General features: G+C 41.3%; 1 pseudogene; it reads left to right on the forward strand.

Moving 5' to 3' along the window:
- The window catches only part of LOC111971941 (diacylglycerol kinase eta-like), a 78,886-nt pseudogene that overhangs the window by 44,042 nt on the left and 20,711 nt on the right, over positions 1–14,133 (forward strand).

Here is a 14,133-nt window from a genome sequence, read left to right on the forward strand (position 1 = left end):
CTCGCCTGCCATTATCCCAATCCTGTTAAACCTAGAGGAGTGACTGAATTCAACGTGTTTCGTGTTCTTTCAACAAAAACATTCATTTGATGACGTTGAATCAACATGGAAAACTGATTAGATGCAAAAAAGTCATCCAACCGGATCAAGTAGTATTTTTTTCACCCAACTCTTGAAACATAAACCCGAATGAACCTGGTGAAAGGTTTGTTGATTTCACCCATAAATTTGACATTAGTTCACAAGGAAAATTAAATCAAAACTAGAGTGAATTGACGTCTGTGCCCAGTGTGTAGGATCTAGGGCTAGAGAATAGGGCTAGGGTATAGGCCGGCAGAGAATAGGGCTAGGGTAACGGCTAGAGAATAGGGCTAAGAATACGGGCTAGAGAAGGCAGGTGTAGGGTTAGGAAGTAGGGCTTAGAGGCACTTAGGGGCTAAGAATAAGGGCAAAGTAGGGGTAGGTGCTAGGCGGTTAGGGAGGGAGGGGCTAGAGAAAGGGCTAGGGTATAGGCTAGAGATAGGGGCTAGAGAGTAGGGGCTAGAGAATAGGGGCTAGAGATAGGGCTAGGGTGTAGGGTTAGGAGTAGGGTAGACAATAAGGGGCTTAGGTATGGGGCTAGAGTAATAGGGCTAGAGAGTAGAGGGCTAGGGCTTAGGGTTAGGAGTAGGCGGCTAAGAATCTAGCTGTAGTCTAGGGGGCAGAGAGTAGGGGGCTAGAAAAGTAGGCGGCTAGGTATAGGGCCTAGAGAATAGGGGCCACCAGGGTACTAGGGCTAGAAGAATAGGGCTAGAGAATCAGGGGCTAGGGGGTAGGGTTAGGGAGGGAGGTGCTTAAGGGAGTAGGGGCTAGAGAATAGGCGGCTAGACGAATAGGGGCTAGGGTGTAGGGGTCTAGGAGTAGTGCTAGGGAGTAGGGCGAGAAATAGGGCGCTAGAGAATAGGGCCTTAGAAATAGGGGCTAGGCGTTATAGGCTAGGCGTGAGGTTAGGAGTCTAGTGCTAGGGATACGTGCTAGGCAGCCATTTTGAATTTCAGAAGAGTAGTGATCCTACAGAAAAACACATAGGATTTAATAACAAAACACCACCCTAGCGGGATCGTTCAACAACTACACCCTGTCACAGGAACATTCCTCAACTAACTACACCCATGTCACAGGGAACATGTCCTCAACTAACTAACACCCTGTCACAGGGAACATGTCCCCTACCTAACTACACCCTGTTCCAAAAGGGAACATGTCCCCAACTAACATACACCCTGTCACAGGGAACATGTCCCCAACTAAACACCAACCCTGTTCAACAGGGAACATGTCCTCAACTAACTACAGCCCTGTCACTGGAAACATGTCCCCAACTAACACACCCTGGCACAGAGAACATGGCCCTACCTAACTACACCCTGTCACAGGAACATGTCCCCAACTAACTACACCCTTGTCACAGGGAACACTGTCCCCCAAACTAACTACACCCTGTCCACAGGAACATGGTCCCCAAACTAACTACACCCTATCACAGGAGCATTGTCCCAACTAACTACACTCTTCACAAGGAACATGTCCCCAACGAACTACCACCCTATCACAGAACATGTCCAACTAATAACTCTTGTCACCAGGGAACATGTCCCTACCTAACTACACCCTGACAGGAACATGCCCCACTAAACTACACCCATCACATGGGAGCCGCACTGTCCCCAACTAAAACACACACCTGTCACAGGAAATGTCCTCAACTAACTACACCTCTCACAGGGAACATGTCCCCAACTAACTACACCCTACTCACAGGGAACATGTCCCTACCTAACTCACCCTGTCACAGCGAACATGTCCCTACCTCACTACAACCCTGTCAACAGGAACATGTCCCCAACTAGACTACACCTGTCACAGGGAACATAGCCCTAACCTAACTACACCTGTTACAGGACATTCCCTACCTAAACACACCCTGTCCACAGGGACGTGGCTCTGTCTGACAGACCCACACATGATGTTCCCTGCTCTAGAAATAATACAAGGGCTTTGTGAAAGAATTACAAAGGAAAACATGAACTTTTATTTCTCCTGATTAAATTATTACTGGGTTAGTTGATTTAATTACAGTATGCAGTCAATGGATAGCTGGATTAGGCTATCTCAAGAGTGGCTGATAAATCTCTTTGCATGCACCGGCTGTAATTAGTATTTTAAATAGCACTTTGGTAGTATTACATAGCACAGTGTAGGATTTTACATCAGCACTGTGTAGTATTTACAGGAGGGGGGCCCCACAAAAAAATTGTATTTTAATTTACATAGCACAGTGTAGTATATACATAGCTTGCGTAGACTTACATAGCACAGTTGTAATATTTGCATAGCACAGGGACAGTATTTACATTAAGCCAGTGTAGAGATTACATAGCACACATGTCGTAGTAGTCTACATAGCACAGGAAGTATTTACAAATAGCACAAATGTAGTATTTCGCACTAGCACAATGTGGTAACTTTAATAGCACAGTGGTTCTCCAATGGCGTATTACATAGCACAGTGTAGTATTTATAGCACGTGAGATTTACAACCGATATGGTATTTACATTAGCCACAGGAAAGTTATTTACATAGCACAGATGGTAGGTTTTACATAGCACAGAGTTAGTAGTTACATAGCACAGGGAAGTTATTACATAGCACAGCTGTAGTATTTACATAAGCACATGTAGTATTTGCAATAGCACAGGGAAGTATTACATGAGCAACAGTTAGTATTATAGCACATTGTAGTATTTGCATAGCACAGAAGTATTTACATAGCACAGTGTAGTATTCTGCATAGCACAGGGAATTTAACATAGCACCAGTTAGTATTTACATAGCACAATGTGGCTATTTACATAGCACAGTGTAGTACTTTACACAACACATGTGTGTTTGTGTTCCCTAAGTGATGATGTGTCCGTTGATCCTGCTATTGATGTGCCACTTGTCCTGTGGGACGAAGTCTTCACTGTTCACAAGGAATCTTCTTCACTTGCCTCAGAGACAGTAGGGGATGTATTACTTCTGGTTGTACATCCTTGTTCTATCCTACTCCGCCCCCTAGATTTTAGAACATACTAGAATAGCTAGAGTTGATCTTAGTACATCACTAGAATGATATATGAAACTTTAGTACTAATCCTCATCTCTTCCCTTCTCCCTCTCTCTCTCTCTTCTCTCTCTCCTCTTCTCTCTCTCTCTCCCATCTCTCTCATCGCCTCTCTCTCTCTCTCTCTCCTTCTCTCTCGCGCTCTCTCTCTCTCTCTCGCTCTCGCTCTCTCTCTCTCTCTCTCTCTGTTCTCTCTTCTCTTCTCTTCTCTTCTCTCTCTCTCTCTCTAGTGGCTACGAGTCCTTGTTCCCCTCCTGAAAGGTGTGTGAGTCGCAGCAGCCAATCATGTGGCTCATTCTCCATCACACCCTTCACCACCAGCAAGGAGAACCTGCCTGTACTCAACACACGCATCATCTGCCCTGGTACATCCTACGGTATATGCACTCATAGGCGCCATACACACATACATGCACATTTCACATACGCACTTCACATACGCACTTCTTCTTCTATGGTTCGTGCTCACGCGTATGCACACACACATCTGCCCTGATACATGTACACACACACACACACACACAGATTGTCATACCTTCATAGCGATATTCGGTAATACTGGCACTGATCGCAATGGCCGCTATTTTCAGCCTCTATAATTGAAAGATTAGCAATGCTAACAAATACGTACTACATGTAAAATCCCATAGAGAATTCCAACTAAATGCAAACGAGCGCATTGCAAACATTTTATACAATCTCTGACCTAAAGTATTTACAGGACTGACATCCCAGCTCATAAATTTATACAAGTAACTCAAGAATGCTTCTTACAAAACAAATATTAGACAGCAAGCTTGATCTAGGAGGGGATTCTCTGCTGTTACCAAGCGAAGCTGGATTTAGATAGCTCGCTACTAAATGAGCAAACCAAATGCACAACTGCAGAGCACTTAATACATTTTGGAAAGTAGAAATCGCCATTTCCTGATTGCTAAAATTCAAATAATTCGCCTAATTTCTGTTTATGTGACAAAACAATCAATGTGTAGTGTAGAGAATCATTGTACAATCCAAATCACTGTGAAATATATTTTCAAAAAACATAAATATTGTATTTTCAGCTGTTTGAAGCTGGGGTGCTAAACCGAGAGGCAGAGACGCAAAAAAAACTAAACTTAAGAACGGGAAGCATAGAAATAGCGCAGATAGAACAGATCTACCGCTTCTTAGACTTGCTTTCAATGAGAATGACAAATCTATAACTCACATTTCTATGTGAATTTGGTCGGGTCACCCAGAAAGTTACATATTGCAGCTTTAACTTAATAGTTGAATAGATWTCTAGCTGGCAAACATACTGTAACTAGATCACCTGGTGAGTGCTGTACAACAGTGAGTGACTCACAAGGCTCCGGTCTCTCGTTGTTGTGTGCTTGCAAACAAACAGTGTGTTGAGACGTCGAATTGACACTCTTTTACCATGGCACTTTGAGATTTATTTTTAAACTGCAAAACCCTTACGCACCACTGCATTTGCTATACCAGGTAGGCTGCCTTCTCTAGTCACTCGTAGGCTCAGTCACTGGATATAACTTTTATTTACAAACCCATTTTGGGTTCTTACACCTTTTTTATTTTGGGCATTTTTATTGTTCAAGAAATGTGGTGGGTACTCTCTTCGTTCGCTGGACTTTATCCTGCTAACTGTTCCAAATGTGCGCGAACTGAATTGGTAAAAGTCTCTTTATGTACTCTGGCCCTTCGTCTCTGGAACACCTTACAAATACTTTTCAACACGAGAAGAACTTGTCCCGATTGTGTTCATTAATCACTGATGAAGGACTTATTGGGCTGATTCCCTGACCCTGTCAATGTTTTTATTTGCTGTTTTATTGTATTGTTTACTCTTGTGAACTCAATGGTTTTTACTAGATTACTTGTAGTTTTTCATGTTGTCTGTCTGTAATTTTCTTGTAATGACTTCCGTGGCTGCCTATCTGGCCAGGACGCTCTTGAAAAAGAGATTTTAATCTCAATGAGCCCTTCCTGGTTAAAATAAAGGTTAAAAAAATAAATAAATAAAAACACCCTTAAGTGACCAGGGACTACTGGTAAGCTTCATAAATGAAAAATAATGATGACATGTATTTATTTAAATGTAACAAAACTCAGTAAAAATCTAAATATTTTTCAAAGAAATGGGTTCAACCGTATTGATGGTATTGAAAAAACCATCCCGTGGTATTTTTAAATGCCCCAGTTTACCGGATATACGGTATACTGCCAAGCCTCACACACAAACACACACACACACACACACACACACACAACACACACACACACACACACACACCACACACCACACCACACACACACACACACACACACACACACACACACACACACACAGCACACACACACACACACACACACACACACCCACACACACACACACACACACACAACACAGTTCTCTAAGAACATCACTGTCTTTCTTGTTTACAGGTTTGCGTGCTGGTCTGCAGCCTCTATAGCCTGGTAAGCTCCACATCACAGTAAGATGCTGGCCAATATCGACCCATTTGGAGCTACGCCCTTTCTGGACTCTGGACCTGGACTCACTGTAAGACACCTCTGACCTCTCTCAGCTCTGACCTTTAGGCTACCATATCAGGAAAGTTACAGACTGGCCCCCTTTTGGTGACCAGATCAAAACACTATAATTTTTAAAAGTTTGTGTAGTTTTGTGAACTTCTCTGTGTCTTTCTATCTCCCACACAGAGAGGCTTTAGTGAGAAATGTGTCATGACACAACTACCTTTGGACCGTTGCGGCTGGATGCAAAGATCACCTTGGAGCTTCCAACAACAAAGGAGGAACACCCAGAGAAGTGCAGGTGAGCTCTAGGTATTCTCTCCCTCTCCTCCCTCATCCCTCTCTACTGTCCTCTATTCTTCTCTCTCCTCTATTCTCTATCCTTTTCTCATTACACTCCTTTCTCTTCCTCACTGACACCCCCCTTCTCTAGGAGTGCGTACTAAGAACAGGGTGTGGTATGGGTTCTAGGAACCAAGGAACTCCTCCAGAGACCTACAAGATCTAGAACAGAAGGGTTCAACTGGAGGTGAGAGACGAAACCATAGAACTAGAATTACTAGAAGACATTCCGTTTCAAATCAATGTTTATGTGGATAGAATGGCGGCCACTATTGGAATAGAGCCTTAACCTGTAAAGTTCTGCTTGGTGGTGTGTGTGTGCTGTGTGGTGTGTCGCTGCTCTACATCCAAGTAGTGTGTGTGTTGTGTGTGTAAGTGTGTGTGATGTGTGGTGTGTGTGTGTGTCCAGTGTGACGGTCAGTACATCCCCCTGCCCAGCCTTCAGGGCATTGCGGTGCTGAACATTCCCAGCTATGCAGGTGGAACCAACTTCTGGGGAGGAACCAAGGAGGACGACGTGAGTGCTGTTCTACCAAAATTGTGTGTGTGTGACTCTGGTTGGTACTTTGTGGCTGCTGGCTCAGTGTTGTAGGAGAACAGGCAAACATAACGATACCACCTCTGGTTGGTACTTTGTGGCAGGGGGACTCTATTTGGCATGACAGGCCCCTAGTCCCGTAAGGTTACCTCTGTGTGTGTGTGACGTGGTGTTGTAATTCAAGGGCAGTGAGGTTGTGGCTCCCGAGTGGCGCAGRGGTCCAAGGCACTGCATCTCAGTGCTTGAGGCGTCACTACAGACGCCCTGGTTCAATTCCAGCCTGTATTACATCCGGCCGTGATTGGGAGTCCCATAGGGCGGCGCACAATTGGCCTAGCATCGCAGGGGGAGGCCGTCATTGTAAATAAGAATTTGTTCTAAACTGACTTGCCTAGTTAAATAAAGGTTGAAAAAAAGGTTACCTCTGTGTGATGTGGTGTTGTAACAGCTGTGCTGGGACAGAGCCAGCTGCTGGGAGGACTTCCAGTGGGACTGATTCAACACACACGTCATCCTCTGCATTTACTCTCTACATACACACCACAGGTGCACACACACACTTGCAGTAAATCCACATGCACAAACATATTTCTTAACCTGTGTTCAAACTATAAACCATCTTCAGACCTCTGACTATTTTGGCCCCAATGAAAATAAACCTGTTGAATTGATGTCAGTGAGTACATTTACATGAACACTAATACTTTGATATTAAACTGGTTACGGCAGAAGGCAGAGTATGYCATTAGTCATGTGAACACTTTTCTCTGCTTTTCTTAATCGGCGTCAGGTCATAATCGAAGTAAGCATATGCCTGATTAAAGCAATCTGTAGAATGATTAGGACATGTAAACATCTTAATCAGAGTTCCAGGGCTGTATTTGATCTGTGCATATGCCAGCACCAGCAACACAACCCTGTTATGGGCGAGTGAATTTGTGAATTTGAAGTGAATTTGTAAAAACTAAAAGTACGCATCTTAGAGATAGTTTTCACAAACAAACTGTGTATGTCCGAACTCCTAATCAAATAGTATTGGCACAAAGAACATGGTTCTACCATCGCTGTGGTAGAACATTTATTTTGATTCCAGATTTTCTGGATTTACAGTCCTATCAGGTAGCCTGATTTCAGATGTGTCTGTGTAAACAGGATTATTTGGGAATTCGTTTTAATCAAACTATTATATTAATCTGACAATCCACAATAATGATATTGTTATTTTACTTATTATTTGTTACTTTTATTTGTTATTATTATTTTTTTATTTTCATTTAAAAAAATGTAACTGCATTGTTGGTCAAGGGCTTGTAAGTAAGCATTTCACTGTAAGGTCTACACCTGTTGTATTCAACGCATTTGACAAATACAATTGTATTTMATTTMATTTGATGTCACACAGGACTCAATGAAGGGTGTGTTATTGTGAGTAGGGCTTCACCTAGTGGTATTACTTTAAACTACAGTACAATAGATCACAGCCTCTCTCTGAGGTTTTAGCAGGGCGCTAACTAGTACAGATCTGCTTTCAAGAGGCATTTCTGAGTGTATCAGAGCAGAGGAATGTTCTAGTACAATGATGTCTGATTCATCATGACCATGACCTAATCATGGACAGTGTGGACAGAGAGATCAATAGCAAGTCAGAGGAACCTTTCACTCCAGAGTCTCTAATCTAAACTCTAACCTCCCCTGTTCTCACTAGACGATTTGGAGGTGAGAATGTAGAAGACAGTTTTCAATGGGGGATCAGTGATGTAATGGTGATGATGATGGTTATGATGGTGATGGTGGTGATGGTGGTCGTGATGATGGTTATTTTATTAGACATTTTGCAGGATGAAATCTCTTGAGATGCACCATTTCGTTTCAAGAGTGTCCAAATGAAACAAACAAACAAACAATACTTAGTAGAAATAGTATGGCTACTGATGTCTAATAACTTAACAATGAAATAATAATTTGCTACAACTGCTAATACTACTAATATAAACTACTGCTCAAATTACTAACACATATATTAATACAACTGCTAATACAACTAATATAAACTACTAATACAACAATAAAACCATACTGCTACAACTACTAACACATCTATTAATACAACTACTAATACAACTACTAATACAATATAAAACTACTAATACAACTAATAAAACTACTAATACAACTAATAAAACCTACTGCTACAACTACTTACAACTAATATAAACTACTGCTACACTACTAACACGTATTAATACAGCTACTATACAACTAATATAACTATAACAACTAATAAAAACTACTAATACAGCTAATAAAACTACTGCTACAACTACTAATACAACTATTAATACAACTACTAATACAACTATATATAAACTAACTAAACACTAATATACAACTACTAATACAACTATAATACAACTAAATAAACTACTAATACAACTAATATACTACTAAACACTATAAAACTACTGCTACAACTACTAATACAACTACTAAACTAACACTAATAGACTCTAAAACTACTATACAACTAATATAAACTACTAATACAAACTAATATACACTCTAATACAACTACTAATACAACTAATATAAACTACTAATACTACTAATATAAACTACAATACTAATATAATACTGCTACAACTACTAACACTATATTATACAGCTACATAAACTATATAAACTACTAATCTAACTAATAAAAAACTACTAATACAGCTAATAAAAACTATAATACTAATAAAACATACTGCTACAACTACTGCACAACTAACTAATATAATATTAATACAACTACTAATACAACTAATATAAACTATATACAACCTAATAAACTACTGCTACAACTACTAATACAACTACTCGCTACAATATCGCACAACTAAATAAACAACTGCTACAACTACTAATACAACTGCTAATACACTACTAATACAACTAATGAAACTCTTACAACTACTAATACAACTAAAAAATACTATACAACTAATAACTACTGCTACACTACTGACAACTAATAATACTAATAAAAACTACTAATCAACATACTGCTACAACTACTAATACACTAATAAACAACTCTACAACTACTTAATACAACTAATAAAACTAAAGTTCTATAATAACAAAACAAAAATGAAATATCCTCTCACTGTCAACTGCGTTTATTTTCAGCAAACTTAACAGTGTAAATAATTGTATGAACATAAAAATTCAACAACTGAGACAATAAACTGAACATGTTCACAGACATGTGACTAACAGAAATGGAATAATGTGCCTGAACAAAGGGGGGGGGGGGTCAAATCAAAAGTAACAGTCAGTATCTGGTGTGGCCACAGCTGCATTAAGTACTGCAGTGCATCTCCTCCTTATGGACTGCAACAGATTTGCCAGGTCTTGCTGTGAGATGTTACCCCACTCTTCCACCAAGGCACCTGCCATTTCCCAGACATTTCGGGGGAATGGCCCTAACCCTCACCCTCCGATCAACAGTCCCAGACGTGCTCAATGGGATTGAACCGGGTCTTCGCTGGCATGGAGAAACTGACATCCTGTTTGCAGGAATCACGCAGAACAAGCATATGGCTTGGTGGCATTGTCATGCTGGAGGTCATGTCAGGATGAGCCTGCAGGAAGGTACCACATGAGGAGAGATGTCTTCCCTGTAACACACAGCATTGAGATTGCCTGCAATGACAACAAGCTGTGATCTGTGACACACCGCCCCAGACCATGACGGACCCTCCACTTCCAAATTGATCCCGCTCCAGAGTACAGGCGGATCGATTACAGTGTTAATGCTCATTCCTTGACGATAAACTCAAATCCGACCATCACCCCTGGTGAGAAACAAACCGCGACTCGTCAGTGAAGACACTCTTGCCAGTCCTCTCTGTCCAGCGTCGGGGGTTTGTGCACATGGCGACGTGGTGCCGGTATGTTGGTGAGACCTGCCTTTCAACAGCCTACAAGCCCTCAGTCCAGCCTCTCTCAGCCTATTGCGGACAGTCTGAGCACTGATGGAGGATTGTGCGTTCTTGGTGTACCCGGGAGTTGTTGTTGCCATCCTGTACCTGTCCCGCAGTGTGATGTTCGGATGTACTGATCCTGTCAGGTGTTGTTACACGTGGTCTGCCACTCGAGGACGATCAGCTGTCCGTCCTGTCTCCCTGTACGCTGTCTTGGGCGTCTCACAGTACGCCATTGCAATTTTGACCTTGCCACATCTGCAGTCCTCATGCCTCCATTGCATGCCTAAGGCACATTCACACAGATGAGCAGGGACCCTGGGCATCTTTCTTTGTGTGTTTTTCAGAGTCAGTAGAAATGCCTCTTTAGTGTCCTAAGTTTCATAACTGTCGCTTAACCCACCATTCCACATGTGCATGTTCATTAATTGTTTATGGTCACTGTACAAGCATAGGAACAGTGTTTAGTCCTTTACAATGAAGAATCTGTGAAGTTATTTCGATTTTTGTACGAATTATTTGAAAGCCAGGGTCACTGAAAAGGGACGTTTCTTTTTTTGCTGAGTTTATATACATACACACAGAATCTACAAATATCTTCACATGGTGATGATTTCATTAGTTAAATACTGGGTCTGGACTAATGTAACCACTCTCAATTTCAGACAGAGTATGGATGCAAGATCTGACTATCCTTGATATTAATGATATGAGGCCATTGATTCTGAGGAATAATAACTTAGAAATGCCTTGTGAGCTTAGTTCAACTGTTGTACTCCAGCAGAACCCAAATATAAGCTTTTTACTCCAATGTTATCAACAAAGTAAATGTAAACAAACACTGTATAGCTTCAACAGCATGTTTATAACTATAATGTTAACTATAATGTAGTGACTGCTGATTTACCCTTTAATATATACAGGGATATGATCCATTTGATACATAAAAAAAAAAAAAAGAATGTACCAATGCAATTGTTTCTGTTTTGGAGTGACAGCCAATTTAGTATTCATACATTGCGCAATAGTGGCATCAAGAGGAATCTGCAGAGATGAAGGTCTCGGGTAGTTTTTATACTGTAGATGATCGTACCGTAGTCTAGATAGGAAGCAGTAGTTGGGTAACTAAGGTCTGTCCAAGGGATACCGTGAAACAGTTCTCAGATCTGTATAGGAGACCGAAGCTTATACTTCATGTTTTTCTAATATAATCAATATGCTTTCCAAAAGACCCGAATCTACCCTCAAAGCCAGATATTTCAAACAATCAACACTTTCAAGCATTGTTCCATCACTGCATGAATGTGTTGATAGTGTTGTTGCAATGATGATGATGATGTTATGATTAATGATGATGATGGTTATTATGATGATGATGATGATGGTTTATTTATTTTATTTTTATTTCACCTTGATTTAACCAGGTAGGCCAGTTGAGAACAAGTTCTCATTTACAATGCGACCTGGCCAGATAAAGCAAAGCAGTGTGACAAAACAACCAGAGTACACATAAACAAAGTACAGTCAATAACACAATAGAAACATCTATGTACAGTGTGTGCAAATGTAGAGAGTAGGGAGGTAAGCAAAAAATAGGCCATAAGGCGAAGTAATTACAATTTAGCATTAACACTGGATGATATATGTGCAGATGATGATGTGCAAGTAGAAATACTGGGGTCAAAAGAGCAAGAAGATAAATAACAATATTTTACCTTTATTTAATTAGGCAAGTCAGTTAAGAACAAATTCTTATTTCAATAGAAGGCCTAGGAACATTGGGTTACATGCCTTGTTCAGGGCAGAACGACAGGTTGTCCCTTTCAGTTCGGGGGATTTGAACTTGCAATCTTTCATTACTACTCCAATGCTCTAACCACTAGGCTACCTGCCTTCCCATATGGGGATGAAGGTAGTTGGTATGCTATTACAGATTGGCTGTGTACAGGTACAGTGATCATTAAGCTGCTGTGCAGCTGATGCTTAAAGTTAGAGAGGGAGATATAAGTCTCCAGCTTCAGTGATTTTTGCAATTCGTTCCAGTCATTGGAAGCAGAGACTGGAAGGAAAGGTGGCCAAAAAGGTGTTGGCTTTGGGGATGACCAGTGAATATACCTGCTGGACGCGCGTGCTACGGGTGGAGTTGCTATGGTGACCAGTGAGCTGAGATGGGGGGCTTACCTAGCAAAGACTTATAGATGACCTGGAGCCAGTGGTTTGGCGACGAATTTGTAGCGAGGCGCACAATGAGAGCTTACAGTTCGCAGTGGTGGTAGTTATGGGGCTTTGGTGACAAAACGGATGGCACTGTGATAGACTACATCCAGTTGTCTGAGTAGAGTGTTGGAGGCTATTTTGTAAATGACATCGCCGAAGTCAAGGATCGGTAGGATGGTCAGTTTTAGGAAGTATGTTTGGCAGCATGATGAAGGAGGCTTTGTTGCGAAATACGAAGCCAATTCTTGATTCATTTTGATTGGAGATGCTTAATGTGAGTCTGGAAGGAGAGTTTACAGTCTACCAGACACCTAGGTATTTGTAGTTGTCCACATATTCAGAACCGTTCAGTAGTGATGCTAGTCGGTCGGTGGTGCGGACAGCAATCGGTTGAAGTGCATGTATTTAGTTTTACTTGCATTTAAAGCAGTTGGAGGCCACGGAAGGAGTGTTGCTGGCATTGAAGCTCGTTTGGAGTTAACACAGTGTCCAAAGGAAGGACGGATGTATACCGAATTCGTGTTGTCTGCTTAGAGGCTGATCAGAGAATCACCAGCAGCAAGAGCGACATCATTGATATATACAGAGAAAAGAGTCGGCCCGAGAATTGAACCCTGTGGCACCCCCATAGAGACTGCCAGAGGTCCGGACAACAGCCCTACGATTTGACACACTGAACTCTATCTGAGAAGTAGTTGGTGAACCAGGCGAGGCAGTCATTTGAGAAACCAAGGCTATTGAGTCTGCCGATAAGAATTCGGTGATTGACAGAGTTGAAAGCCTTGGCCAGGTCGATGAAGACAGTTGGTTATGGTGATGGTTATGATTATGATGGTTATGATGATGATGGTTATGGTGATGGTTATGATGATGATGGTTATGATGGTGATGGTTATGGTGATGGTTATAATGATGATGGTTATGATGATGGTTATGATGATGATGGTTATGATGGTGATGGTTGATGGATATGATGATGGTGATGGTTATGATGCTGTTATGATGGTGATGATGATGATGGTTATGATGATGATGTTTATGATGATGGTGATGATGACGGTGACAATGGTGATGATGATGATGGTTATGATGAAGGTTATAATGATGATGGTTATGATGGTGATGATGATGATAGTTATGATGATGATTATGATGATGATGATAGTTATGATGATGATTATGATGATAATAATGATGGTTATGATGGTGATGGTGAGGATAATTCCCCCCTACACACACAATAAGTATCATCAACATGCTCTAAAGCAGAGCTTGTTTAGGTCCTGGGGGGTCGAAACACTTCTGGTTCATCTTTTCCTTCTAATAAGGGAATAATTCAGACCTGGGACACCAGGTGAGGGCAAGGTAGAAATGTGTTTTTGCC

The sequence above is a fragment of the Salvelinus sp. IW2-2015 genome, linkage group LG2, assembly GCF_002910315.2.
Source record: "Salvelinus sp. IW2-2015 linkage group LG2, ASM291031v2, whole genome shotgun sequence".
Classification (NCBI taxonomy): domain Eukaryota; kingdom Metazoa; phylum Chordata; class Actinopteri; order Salmoniformes; family Salmonidae; genus Salvelinus; species Salvelinus sp. IW2-2015.